This window comes from Phyllobates terribilis, unplaced genomic scaffold (genome assembly GCF_046119375.1).
Source record: "Phyllobates terribilis strain yellow unplaced genomic scaffold, ASM4611937v1 Scaffold_1__5_contigs__length_1240528914, whole genome shotgun sequence".
NCBI lineage: Eukaryota > Metazoa > Chordata > Amphibia > Anura > Dendrobatidae > Phyllobates > Phyllobates terribilis.
Genome location: NW_027362761.1, coordinates 496,142,803 through 496,156,100, shown reverse-complemented (window position 1 = coordinate 496,156,100; position 13,298 = coordinate 496,142,803).

Here is a 13,298-nt window from a genome sequence, read left to right as displayed (position 1 = left end):
CTCTGTATCTGTACTTATACAAATACTGACTGGTGACCGGTTCATGCAGTGTTATTTGAATATCATATTTATTATATTGATAGCTGAACCATACAATCCAAGCACTTTTTACCGTTTACCTTTTGTGACACCCCTATTTCCTTATAGATTGTAACCTTGCAGTCTCCTCACTCCTCTTGGTATCTGTTGAATTACCGTATGTGTTATTCTGTTATGTCTTTATTGTCTGTACAAGTCCCCTCTGTAATGTAAAGTGCTGTGGAATATGTTGGCGCTATAGAAATAAAAATTATTATTATTATTATTATTATGTCTAGGTAAATTTCCCATTCAGTACTCTGAGATAGGTGAGTGACAATCCACACAGCTGGGCAATAGGGTTTACAACCATCAGTAAATTTTCATCAAGACTGGTGTTGTTCTGGTCATGATGGAGAGGGGTGTTGGAGTCAGACGCTCCTGATTCCTTAAGAAGTGCATGCCCCGTAATGAATCAGGAGTGCCAGAAGACTGGCGTGTACCTCCATGAACCTCACCACAAATCCTACTAGAGTCACTGCTGGAGTAAGATTTGTGGCTTTGGGAACACCACCGCTCGTCATAAATTTGACTTGCTGTATTCGCTATGGTCCTATGTCGCCCCAGCTCCTTCCTCTTCGTCAGACATGGGCAAAAATGGCGCAAGGATGCCAAAAGTCGAAAAGTTTTACTGCAACTGTAAGTTATGACAACATTTTTTGACTGTTCAAAGCTTATTCTGATGTAAAACCTTGAATGAATCAAGCCCTCAGACTGTAAACATCTGTAAAAATAGCAAATTCTACAAAAAAATGTAGATGCTTCCCTGATTCTTTCAATATTAGAGGAGATTGTGAATATTTTTTCAATTACAACATTAAATGCTCTTTAAAATCTATCATTATTATGGTTTTCCAATCTTTCAGTAAAAATGTTGGCTATGATTTGTAGAAAAAATGTTTGGAAAACTCAAAATTACCGAAACTTGGCAAAATATTACAATTGTTTTACAATTTGAAACATAACTAAGAAATAACTCAATAAAGTTTTGACAACTTGCCAACTTGCTGTAAAAGGAAAATTTAAGGATTAACTGTGTTTATACATATATATATTTAAATATAAAAAAAAAAAAAAATTATATATATATATATATATATATATATATATATATATACCGTATTTTCCGGCCTATACGCCGGGTGTCATCTTATAGGGCGTATAATTATGGTAATTTATAAGCCCTCCCTGTCTCCAAGACTATCAGAGCGGTAGCACATCCCTCTGGCCCGCCCTTGTATCCTATTACTGGTACCTCCTTCTCTTCCTCTCTGATCTCGCTCCTGAGGACTGCAGCGACGAGGTGAGGGAGCGCCTCACCGGGAAGGTGTAAGTGAAGCAAGCTGCAGGCGTCAGGGACGCCCGGGGTATGGAAAAAAGAGAAAGAGAGGTGCTGTGCCCAGAAAAACACGCCTCTTTCACTCGTCTGGCCTGCCCATGTATTACCTCCTTCTCTGCCTCTCAGATCTCGCTCCTGATGACTGCAGTGAAGTGGCGCAGGCGCGCATGTGCATGATCTGAGAGGCAGAGAAGGAGGTACCAGTAATAGGATACAAGGGCGGGCCATAGGGATGTGCTACCGCTCTGATAGTCTTGGAGACAGGGAGGGCTGGGCAGGCAGGGAGAGCTGACCAATCCAAGCTGGATTTGTATACAACAACCAGCCAATCGCCGGTAAGGTTCATCATTTGTACGGCGAGTATATCCCAAACTCTATATTTTAACTAGAAAAGCTGGGGGTCGTCTTATACACCCAGTCGTCTTATACTCTGGAAAATACGTTATATATAATGTAAATTCCATAAGGTTTATATTTGTCTTTTGCTCCACTATCCTGTGAGCTATATTTTTCTTTGATATACTCATATTAGCTCTCTCCCAGAAAAGCATAAATTACCTCAACTAGTGTGATTTATTAGAAGTAGTTATTCTATAAGTCAATGCCCTACTTACAAGGTAGCAATCTCCAATAGTCGGCAATAGCAATAAATAAATAATAATAATAATTACTTTCTTCTGGGAGATAGCTACCTCTTGAAGCTCATCAAGAGAATGCCAAGAGTGTGCAAAGCAGTCATCAAAGCAAAAGGTGGCTACTTTGAAGAACCTAGAATATAAGACATATTTTCAGTTGTTTCACACTTTTTTGTTAAGTATATAATTCCACATGTGTTAATTCATAGTTTTGATGCCTTCAGTGTGAATGTACAATTTTCATAGTCATGAAAATACAGAGAAATCTTTAAATGAGAAGGTGTGTCCAAACTTTTGGTCTGTACTGTATGCTATAGAGCATAGCCAATAGGACTTGATACACAAGAAAGCCAGTCCCCGCCAAAGCATTCATATATCCAAAAGTCTAGTTTGAAGCTGGTAAAAGTTACCATCTACCCAAAGGATAGATAACTTGCAGATCAGCGGGGGTCCTGTGGATAGGTGAAAAGTTTTAATGTTGAAAATAACCCTTAAGACTCCATTATTATGTGCCTCATAGTAACAGTTTGTACACTGCTCAAAAAAATAAAGGGAACACTTAAACAACAGAATATAACTCCAAGTTAAAGCAAACTTCTCTGAAATCAAATTGTCCACTTAGGAAGCAACACTGATTGACAATCAATTTCACATGCTGTTGTGCAAATGGAATAGACAATAGATGGAAATTATCGAGACACCCTCAATAAAGGAGTGGTTCTGCAGGTGGGGACCACAGACCACATCTCAGTACCAATGCTTTCTGGCTGATGTTTTGGTCACTTTTGAATGTTGGTTGTGCTTTCACACTCGTGGTAGCATGAGACGGACTCTACAACCCACAGACGTTGCTCAGGTAGTGCAGTTCATCCAGGATGGCACATCAATGCGAGCTGCGACAAGAAGGTTTGCTGTGTCTATCAGCGTAGTGTCCAGAGGCTGGAGGCGCTACCAGGAGACAGGCCAGAACACCAGGAGATGTGGAGGGGGCCGTAGGAGGGCAACAACCCAGCAGCAGGACCGCTACCTCCGCCTTTATGCAAGGAGGAACAGGAGGAGCACTGCCAGAGCCCTGCAAAATGACCCCAGCAGGCCACAAATGTGCATGTGTCTGCACAAACGGTTAGAAACCAACTCCATGAAGGTGGTATGAGGGCCCGACGTCCACAGATGGGGGTTGTGCTCATAGCCCAACACAGTGCAGGACGCTTGCATTTGCTACAGAACACCAGGATTGGTAAAGTCGCCACTGGCGCCCTGTGCTCTTCACAGATGAAAGCAGGTTCACACTGAGCACATGTGACAGACGTGACAGAATCTGGAGACGCCGTGGAGAGCGATCTGCTGCCTGCAACATCCTTCAGCATGACCTGTTTGGCAGTGGGTCAGTAATGGTGTGGGGTGGCATTTCTTTGGAGGGCCGCACAGCCCTCCATGTGCTCGCCAGAGGTAGCCTCACTGCCATTAGGTACCGAGATGAGATCCTCAGATCCCTTGTGAGACCATATGCTGGTGCGGTTGGCTCTGGGTTCCTCCTAATGCAGGACAATGCCAGACTGACGCGCCCCCTGGGCCGCGCATGTGTGAGGATACCCGGAACCAGACCCGTTGCGGATGCTGGGGGTTGTAGTCCTCGTGTGGCGGGGACCCGGTCCCGTGGCTCAGGGTGGTCAACTCAAATGGCAGTCTATTTATGTGGTTTTTACGATATTAAATGTCCAACTACGCCACCCGTGGATTGCGGTCAGGATGAACCGCCGCTGCAGGGCAGACCGCTGAGATTGGGGTTGTGAGTGCAGCAGAGTGTAGTACAACTCCCCACGGGAGGAGTGTAGCCTCAGGGCAGTGTATGCGGAGGATGGGGGTGATGGTGCAGGAGTAGCAGTGATGACACAGAGTCAGTGATGCACTCCAGGGTCTTTACTCACAGTTCTTATTATCCAGACCACTTCTGCAGGTAACGGCTGCCCACGTCGTACTGTGCTCACCAGGTGAGGGGCTCGGCCGACTCCCAGGTATCTCTGGAGTGTTTCACAGGACCCCCTTTGTGTGTCCTTTCTCTGGCCTGTCATACCCCGCCAGTGACCTCACTTCTGTCTCAGGCCTTCTCTTGGCAAACTTGGCGCCAGTTTCCCTGACCCTATATGGTGCCTTCCTAGCGGGTGTAGTGAGGGGCTGCGCCACGTGAAATGTCACAGCCTCCGGTTTCAAGCTGAGGGTAGTTCCCCGCCTCCACTAGTTTCGGGGACCGATCTCCCTCTTTGGCCTGACCCTTCTACGCAGGTAGATTCGGGCGTACGGTGGCGACTCGCCGGTTCACACCCCTGGGGTCCCTTCGTTCCTTGTTCCTGGAGCCTCCTCCGCTCCTCTTCCTTCCTTCTCCTTTCTTCTGCTTCCTCCAGGCTCCAGCCTCTCTCTTAGGCCTGCCAGCAGAGCAGAGCCCATGCAGAGCCTCTGCTCCCACCTCCCGCTCCCTCTTCTTCTGTCTGTACTGAACTGAACTGAACACTGATCTAAGATGGTGCCCACCTTTTATACCTCCCTCTAGGTGCACCCAGGAACTGCCCTCTCCCTGCTCCTGCACTACAGGGTTCCCCCTTCCTCGGTGTTCCCTCCCCCCACTCCAGCCAGGGACAGGGACTGTCACGCTCTACTTGGAGCATATCGGTCGCCTTGTCCCCCGGAAATGTGGTGTAATGCATGCAGGTGTCGGGGTCCTGATCCACACTCCATCCTTACCTGGAAGTGAGATATCGCACATCTGGATGAGATGCAATACCTCTGTAGCAACCGAGCCCTCAGGGTGCTACAAGACCTCATGTGGCTGGAGTGTCAGCAGTTCCCGCAAGCTGAAGGCATTGACGCTATGGACTGGCCCGCCCGTTCCCCAGACCTGAATCCGATTGAGCACATCTGGGACATCATGTCTCGCTCCATCCACCAACGTCACATTGCACCACAGACTATCCAGGAGTTGGCGGATGCTTTAGTCCAGGTCTGGGAGGAGATCCCACAGGAGACCATCTCCAACCTCATCAGGAGCATGCCCAGGCATTGTAGGGAGGTCATACAGGCATGTGGAAACCACACACAATACTGAGCCTCATTTTGACTTGTTTTAAGGACATTACATCAAAGTTGGATCAGCCTGTAGTGTGTTTTTCCACTTTAATTTTGGGGGTGACTCCAAATCCAGGCCTCCATTGGTTAATAAATTTGATTTCCATTCATGATTTTTGTGTGATTTTGTTGTCAGCACATTCAACTTTGTACAGAACAAAATATTAAATGAGAATATTTCATTCATTCAGACATAGGATGTGCTATTTGAAAACCAAGCAACGTGAACTGAGGTCTAAGATGGTACACATGGAAGAAATAAGAGCATGTTCACACTAGCAAAAAGATACAAAACCTTCAAAAGACAAAAAATATATCACATACCCTACCATCATTATATATAAATGTAAAGCAAAGTTGCATATTAAATATAGGGTACTTAGTGAACTATTTTTGATCAAATAAAGTATACAAGCCGTCCCACCAGCGACAAGGTGACCCTAATTGGGACGGTCCTGCACTGTCTATATTAAAAACCTTACTGTATGTCAAAATTGAAATAATGCATATAAAAGGGTAGACAAATAGAACCGGGTCCCAAAATCAGACCACCTAAGCCCGTGGTAAGCTAAATATATACTGACCAGCTCAACAAGGGGGATGCCACACCCCTAATTTGCACTAGAATTCAAACAAGACAGAAAACCAAGCAATGTGAACTGAGGTCTAAGATGGTACACATGCCAGAAATAAGAACATGTTCACACTAGCAAAAAGATACAAAACCTGCAAAAGACAAAAAATATATCACATACCCTACCATCATTATATATAAATGTAAAGCAAAGTTGCATATGAAATACAGGGTACTTAGTGAACTATTTTAGGATTTTATTTAGGATGTGTTATTTGAGTGTTCCCTTTATTTTTTTGAGCAGTGTATATTTTGTCACAGCAGTAACAGTAACAAAAACTCCTCTACGTGCTGGCACCCTCAGCAGCGGGCAAATATATTGTGCCTATTGAAATCAATGTGTATTACTTTTGTATTATCACTTGATAGAAAAGCTATTTTCAGTTACTATGCACTACAGTGTATTGACGAGGGTCCGAAATAAAGAACCTCTTCAAAAAATAATAAACAATACATTTTGATGAAAATTACTCTACATGCTACCTACACACGTGGTCAAAATTGTTGATACCCCTCGTTTAATGAAAGAAAAACCCACAATGGTCACAGAAATAACTTGAATCTGACAAAAGTAATAATAAATTAAAAATCTATGAAAATTAAATGAACAAATGAAAGCCAGACGTTGCTTTTCAAGTCTGTTTCCATAGAATTTTTAAAAAAATTAAAATCATGAAATAGGCCTGGACAGAAATGATGGTACTCTTAACTTAATATTTTGTTGAACAACCTTTTGAGGCAATCACTGCAATCAAACGATTCTTGTAACTGTCAATGGGACTTCTGCACCTCTCGACAGATATTTTGGCCCACTCCTCATGAGCAAACTGCTCCAGTTGTCTCGTGTTTGAAGGTTGCCTTTTCCAGACGGCATGTTTCAGATCTTTCCAAAGATGCTCAATAGGATTTAGGTCAGGGCTTATAGAAGGCCACTTCAGAACAGTCCAATGTTTTCCTCTTAGCCATTCTTGGGTGTTTTTAGCTGTGTGTTTTGGGTCATTATCCTGTTGCAAGACCTATGACCTGAGACTAAAACCAAGCTTTCTGACACTGGGCAGCACATTTCTCTCTAGAATCCCTTGATAGTCTTGAGTTTTCATTGCACCCTGCACAGATTCAAGACACCCTGTGCCAGATGCAGCAAAGCAGCCCCAGAACATAACAGAGCCTCCTCCATGTTTCACAGTAGGGACAGTGTTATTTTCTTGATATTCTTAATTTTTCCATCTGTGAACATAGAACTGATGTGCCTTGCCAAAAACTTCCATTTTTGTCTAATCTGTCCATAGGACATTCTCCCAGAAACTTTGTGGCTTGTCAACATGTAGTTTGGCAAATTCCAGTCTGGCTTTTTTATGATCTTTTTTCAACAATGGTGTTCTCCTTGGTCGTCTCCCATGAAGTCCACTTTGGATCAAACAACGATGGGTGGTGCGAACTGACACTGATGTTCCTTGAGCTTGTAGTTTACCTTTAATCTATCTAGAAGTTTTCCTGGGCTCTTTTGTTACCATTCGTATTATCCGTCTCTTTGATTTGTCATCAATTTTCCTCCTGCGGCCACGTCCAGGGAGGTTGGCTACAGTCCTATGGATTTTAAATTTCTGAATAATACGTGCAACTGTAGTCACAGGAACATCAAGCTGCTTGGAGATGGTCTTATAACCTTTACCTTTAACATGCTTGTCTATAATTTTCTTTCTAATCTCCTGAGACAACTCTTTCCTTTGCTTCCTCTGGTCCATGTTGAGTGTGGTACACACCATGTCACCAAACAGCACAATGAGCATCTGTAGCCCTATATACAGGCCCACTGACTGGTTACAAGATTGTAGACACCTGTGATGCTAATTAGTGGACACAACTTGATTTAACATGTCCATTTTGTCACATTATTTTCAGGTGTACCATCATTTCTGTCCAGGCCTATTTCATGAGTTAGATATTTTTAAAAATTCTGTGGAAGCAGGGTTGAAAAGCAATGTCTGACTTTCATTTGTTCATTTTCATAGATTTTCAATTTATTATTACTTTTGTCAGATTCAAGTTATTTCTGTGACCTCTGTGACCATTGTGGGTTTTTCTTTCATTAAACGAGGGGTACCAACAATTTTGACCACGTGTGTATATACAGGTAAAATATCTATAGTCCAATAGAAAGAAAAAATATCGGCACTCCACAAAAACACGTTATCCCGTTCACTTTTGATGGTGCTCAGCAATGAATATATAGAAAGTCTAATAGTAATTTAGAAGAAAATGTGACCTGTTCGGCGTGATGCCATTCACTACCACGATGTTATTTTTATCCATCTGGAAATAATGTCTCTGAATTTTATGCACGGGGGGATGACGCAATTTCTTTTCTTCTACAATACTATGGGTAACATACTTTTACACAGGTATGTACAAGAAACTTCTACAAAAGACCACATCTTTGAGAAAACTGTCCCCAATCTAGATCAGATTTTCATTTTCCTTATATTATAAGGATAGTGGACCTTTTCATTAAAGGGCTTCTCTTGAGAATAGAATTAAAAAGGACATAAAATGGCATTGTAAAAAAATTCCTAAATACTTTTACTTAGCAAATCAAAAATACTTTTTTTGACCTGAGAGGTTATCACTTTAGTACACTCAAATGGTTGCTGTCTTTTATTACCTGAGAGAAGCCTATCCTAGAATGTTACTAGAACAGTTGCCTGTGAGCGTGTGCAGAAGGACATTACACCCCTCCCTTCCTGTATGGAAAAATGTGCTACCAATGGATACTCAGATCTAATACTTGAGATACCAGGGGTGCTGAGGTAAGAAGAGGCTGCTCACACTGCTCAGTCTTTCTGATCTAATACCTAAGATTCTAGAGGTACTGAGGTAATAAGAGGCTGTTCACACTGCTGTCCACTCTGACTTTCTGATCAAATACCTGAGATACTAGAGATGCTGAGGTAAGAGGAGGTTGCTGACACTGTTATCCACTCCACCTTTTTGATTTAATATTGTAGATACCAGGAGTACTGAGGTAAAAAGAGGCTGCTCACACTGCTTTCCTCCCTGTCTGTCTTGTCTAATATTGGAGATACCAGGGTTGCTGAGGTAAGACGAGGCCACTCACACTGCTGTCTACTCAGTCTTACTGATCTAATACCTAAGAAACTAGAGGTGCTGAGGTAAGAAGAGGTTTCTCACACTGTAGTCCACCCTAGTGTGTCTGTTATAATACTGGAGAAACTAGGGTGCTCAGGTAAGAAGAGGCTGCCCACACTACTGTGCATCCTGTTGATATTATCTAATACTGGAGATATTAGGGGTGCTGAGGTAAGAAGAAGCTGCTCCCACTGCTGGCCACCCTGTCTTTCTGCTATAATCCTGGAGATACCAGGAGCCGTAAGGCAAGAAGAGGCTGCTCATACTACTGTCCGTCCTGTATTTCTGATCTAATACTGGAGAACCAGGGGAGGAGTCCTGAGGAGACAATTTGCATATTCTCACTGCATTTTAGGATAAGTGAAGAGTCTCCGCAAGCTCAAAGAACACTGGATTTTGGCAGTTGGAGCTGAAAGGAGGACATCGGTGAACCAGGGGAGGAGTCCTGAGGAGACAATTTGCATATTCTCACTGCATTTTGGGATAAGTGAAGAGTCTCCGCGAGCTCAAAGAACACTGGATTTTGGCCGTTGGAGCTGAAAGGAGGAATTTTGTAGCGTTTTTCACTGTTTTCATAACATATCAACAATAAGAACATGGAAGAGTCCATGAGCCATTTGGTGGGCTGCATATCCTGCTACATGTTCACAGACTTGCCAATGGAAAAGCCAAACTTTACAAGCCAGAAATGCAAGCTTGTGTCCCTGTTGGAGGAAAAGTTGCGAAATCTAGAAGAGAGGTTAACTACCTTGAAAATCATTAAGGAAGGTGAAGATTTCTTAGACAGAGCAGAATTATCTCTTCATGATACAGAAAGAGAAGAAATTCGAACTGCACCTGACGAAACAGAGGAATGGAAGCATGTGACCCAGAGAAGCAGGAGGATCGAGAGGCAGTCAGCACCTATACTGCTCAGGAACCAGTACCAGGCTCTCACGCAGGAAAACCATGAAGAAATACAGCAAGATAAGACTTTGCCCACAATGAATAACCTTGTAAGCCCTCAGAATCCTCCTGGATGGAGAAAGAAAAATGTTGTGAAGAAAAAACGGAGAGTGGTGGTCATGGGGGATTCCCTGTTGAAAGGAACAGAGGCTGCTATCTGCAGACCAGACATAACCTCAAGAGAAATGTGCTGTCTTCCAGGAGCAAAAATTAAAGATGTGTCTGACAGGATATCAAGATTCTTCAGACCTACAGATCACTACCCATTCCTGCTAATACATGTGGGGACAAATGACACCGCAAGAAAGGACCTGGAAACCATCTGCAGTGACTTTGAAGACTTAGGCAAGAAAGTGAAAGAATTGGAAGCGCAGGTAGTCTTTTCATCCATCCTCCCAGTGGATGGCCATGGAACAATGAGGTGGAATAAGATTCTACAGGTGAACAACTGGCTAGTTCGATGGTGCCGTCAACAAGGATTTGGATTTCTGGACCACGGAATGAATTACCTATATGATGGACTACTTGCTAGAGATGGAGTGCACCTTACGAAGCCTCTAAAACATGTATTTGGAAGTCGCCTTGCTACACTCATCAGGAGAGCTTTAAACTAAAACAATGTGGGAAGGGAAGCAAAAGGCCAGAAAAAGATATACAGCTGACAAATACTATTGAGATCTCTGCTACTGGAAGTGGAAAGGAAGAACAAAGACAAAAAAATTTAAATAATAAAAATATGGGAGGAAGAGAAACCAATCACAAACTAAAATGTATTTATACAAATGCACAAAGCATGGGCAACAAACAAGGAGAATTGGAACTACTAAAGCAGGAAAAGGAATATGATGTCATTGGAATCACTGAAACTTGGAGGGACGATACACATGATTGGAATACAAGGCTAAAAGGATACAACTTATTTGCAAGAAACAGACTTGATAAACGAGGAGGAGATGTCGCAATGTGTGTTAGAAAAGCGTATATCTGCACAGAGATTGAAGCTTCAGAGACTGGGAGTTCTGTGGAAACTGTTTGGGTAAGAATACAAGAAGAGAACAACGAAAAGGACACCATTGTAGGCATTTACTACAGGCCACCTGGGCAAGATGAAGATATGGATGAACTGTTTATGTATCAAATGACCAAGTTCTCCAAAAAAATATGACGTAGTGGTCATGGGAGATTTCAACTATCCAGACATTTGTTGGGAATCTCTCTCAAGTAAAACTAACAGGTCAAGCAAATTCTTATCCTCTCTTACTGACAACTTTATATTCCAAAAGGTAGGGGAGAAAACAAGGGGGTCTGCTACTTTGGATCTAATCCTTATAAACAGGGAGGAAATGGTTGAAGAGGTAAAAGTGGCTGGGACCCTAGGAGGCAGCGATCATGCTATTATAGAATTTTGGATAACTAGAGGAGGAAGACATGTGAAGACTCAAACTTCAAGGTTAGATTTTAGAAAGGCAGATTTTTAAGCAACTCAGAAAGAGAATAGGAGGGATCCAATGGCTGGATGTTAACAATCCCGAAAAGTAGGAAGAATGGGAAGCATTTAAGGAAACCAGGATGGATGAACACAGAACTTAAACACATGCTAAAAAGAAAGAAAGAAATGTTTATCAAATGGAAAGAGGGAGGCATATCTAAAGAACATTATAATGCAGTCTGCAGAACCTGCAGGGTACGTATCAGGCTTGCAAGAGATGTCAAAAGCAATAAAAAAGGATTTTGGGGGTATGTCAAAAGTAAAAGAAAAGTCAAAGATGCTATACGATTTTTACAAGATGAAAAAGGTGAAATGGTAAGAAAGGATGTTGAGAAGGCCAAACTTTTTAATTCCTATTTTGCATCTGTTTACTCTCAGAAAGAAAATGTAATATCAACTGATCTTCACTGTCCTATTAAAGGAATAGAAGAATCCAAATTATCTGTAAATAGAGAGATTGCGAGGGAATATTTAGCTAACATAAATGAGTTCAAGACTCCAGGTCCAGATGAATTACACCCCAGAGTACTGAAGGAGATCGTAGAAGAAATTTTAGAACCACTCTCCATAATCTTTGAAAATTCTTGGAGAACAGGAGAAGTCCCAGAAGACTGGAGAAGAGCAAATGTTGTTCCTATCTTCAAAAAGGGGAAGAAGGTGGACCCAGGGAACTATAGGCCGGTGAGTCTGACTTCTATACCAGGAAAGATCTTTGAACAAATTATTAAACAACATGTATGTAAGTACCTGGATAAGAACGAAGTGATTAACCAGAGTCAGCATGGGTTTGTAACTAACAAGTCATGTCAGACTAACTTAATTTCCTTCTATGACAGAATCACTGACTGGGTGGATCAGGGAAATGTTGTAGATATAGTATATCTTGACTTCAGCAAAGCATTTGACAAAGTATCTCACACCATCCTTATTGAAAAAATTACCAAGTATGGAATAGACAAGGCAACTATTAGGTGGATTCATAACTGGCTTAGTGATCGGACTCAAAGAGTGGTCGTAAATGGCTTCACATCCAGTTGGATGAATGTCTCAAGTGGGGTACCACAGGGCTCTGTCCTGGGACCTGTATTGTTCAACATCTTTATCAATGATTTAGATGAAAGAATTGAGGGTAAACTGATTAAGTTTGCTGATGACACAAAACTAGGAGGGATAGCTAATACTAGAGAAGAGAGAGAGAGGATGCAAAAAGACCTAAATAAACTGGAGCAGTGGGCAGTAACTAACAGAATGGTTTTTAACAGGGAAAAATGCAAAGTACTACATCTGGGCAATAAAAATGAAAAAAGCATATACAAAATGGGAGGAATAGAGCTAAGCAACAGTACATGTGAAAAAGACTTAGGTATACTAATAGATCATAGACTGAACATGAGTCAACAGTGTGATGCAGCAGCAAAAAAAGGCAAATACAATTCTGGGATGTATTAACAGAAGCATACAGTCTAGATCACGTGAAGTCATTATCGGACTTTACTCCTCTTTGGTCAGACCTCATCTGGAATACTGCATCCAGTTTTGGGCACCACATTTTAAAAAAGACATCGACAAACTGGAGCAAGTTCAGAGAAGAGCGACCAGAATGGTGACCGGTCTGCAAACCATGTCCTATGAGGAACGGTTACAGGATTTGGGAATGTTTAGCTTGCAAAAAAGAAGACTGAGAGGAGACTTAATAGCTGTCTACAAATATCTCAAGGGCTGTCACATTGTAGAAGGATCATCTTTATTCTCATTTGCACAAGGAAAGATTAGAAGCAATGGGATGAAACTGAATGGGAGGAGACACAGATTAGATATTAGAAAAAACTTTTTGACAGTTAGGGTGATCAATGAGTGGAACAGGCTGCCACGAGAGGTGGTGAGTTCCCCTTCAATGGACGTCTTCAAACA